Genomic DNA, 1,486 nt, shown 5'->3' with positions numbered 1-1,486 from the left:
GCCTTGCACACAAGCCATGCGTTCAAGCCTTGGGCACTGGCCCTGCACACAAGCCTTGGGCACTAGCCTTGGACACTAGCCTTGCACACAGTCCTTGCACACTAGGCATGCTTGGGCGAGCTGATCCCGCATCAAGTCGACGGGTCTAGGCATTCTTGGGCGCAGATCCCGCATCGTCTCGTCGCGTCTGGGCGCAAACACGTCGCGTCTCGTTGCGTCTTCAGAAGTCGTCGCTAACAGCACCTTTGGTTGCCACTGGTGGTTAGGCTGGTTGGTTGCGCAAACCCTATAGGAGGGTGGCATGCTGGTGGGCGTTTTTGCCCGGATAGGCACTAGAATGTGCAGATTTTGGGCGTTTTTGCCTGGATAGGCTAAGGAATGGGCATGCTTTGGGCGTTTTTGCCCGGATAGGCACCGGAATGCTTGGCCTTGGCTTGTCCTAGCAAGGCATTGCTGGGTTGGGCTCCCTTGGCCTTTTGGGCGCCTTGGACGATGTCTTGCGAAGACCATGGGCACAAGGCCATGGCATATGGTGAGGAAAGGACCACGGTTGCCAAGGTTAGGCACCGGAATGCTTGGCCTTGGCTTGCCCTAGCAGGGCATTGCTGGGTTGGGCTCCCTTGGCCTTTTGGGCGCCTTGGACGATGTCTTGCGAAGACCATGGGCACAAGGCCATGGCATATGGTGAGGAAAGGACCACGGTTGCCAAGGTTAGGCACCGGAATGCTTGGCCTTGGCTTGCCAAAGCAGGGCATTGCTGGGTTGGGCTCCCTTGGCCTTCCGGGCGCCTTGGACACTGTCTTGGGAAGACCATGGGCACAAGGCCATGGCATATGGTGGGGAATGGACCACGGTTGCCAAGGCTAGGCATATAGAGAGGAATCGCATTTTTGCCCGGATAGGCACCGGAATGCTTGGCCTTGGCTTGCCATAGCAGGGCATTGCTGGGTTGGGCTCCCTTGGCCTTCCGGGGGCCTTGGACGCTGTCTTGGGAAGACCATGGGCACAAGGCCATGGCATATAGTGAGGAATGGACCACGGTTGGCAAGGCTAGGCATATAGAGAGGAATGGACCACGGTTGCCAAGGTTGCGCAAGTTTTGGGCATTTTTTGCCCGGATATGCCCAAGTATGCCCCGATAGGCCCGTTACGCCCCGGTATGAACGCGTATGCCCGGATAGACTCGGTATGCCTTGGGATACATGCGTATGCCCCGATAGGCTTGGTACGCCCCGATATGCGCACGTGTGCCCCAGTAGGGCTCGGTATGCCCCGGTATGTACGCGTGTGCCCCGATAGGCCCGGTATGCCCCGATATGCACACGTGTGCCCCAATAGGGGTCGGTATGCCCCGGTAGGTACGCGTGTGCCCCGTAATGCACGTTTCGCAGATCTCCCCGCATGTCCCGCCCCTATATGTAATACTTACTTACTTACTTTCTTTCTTTCTTGCTTGCTTGCTTGCTTGCAATGGTTGGGAGTGCCC

The sequence above is a fragment of the Tasmannia lanceolata genome, unplaced genomic scaffold (genome assembly GCF_043159265.1).
Source record: "Tasmannia lanceolata isolate RefF3 unplaced genomic scaffold, GAP_Taslan_0.1 ptg000233l, whole genome shotgun sequence".
Taxonomy (NCBI): domain Eukaryota; kingdom Viridiplantae; phylum Streptophyta; class Magnoliopsida; order Canellales; family Winteraceae; genus Tasmannia; species Tasmannia lanceolata.
Note: the sequence above shows the minus strand (reverse complement) of the source record.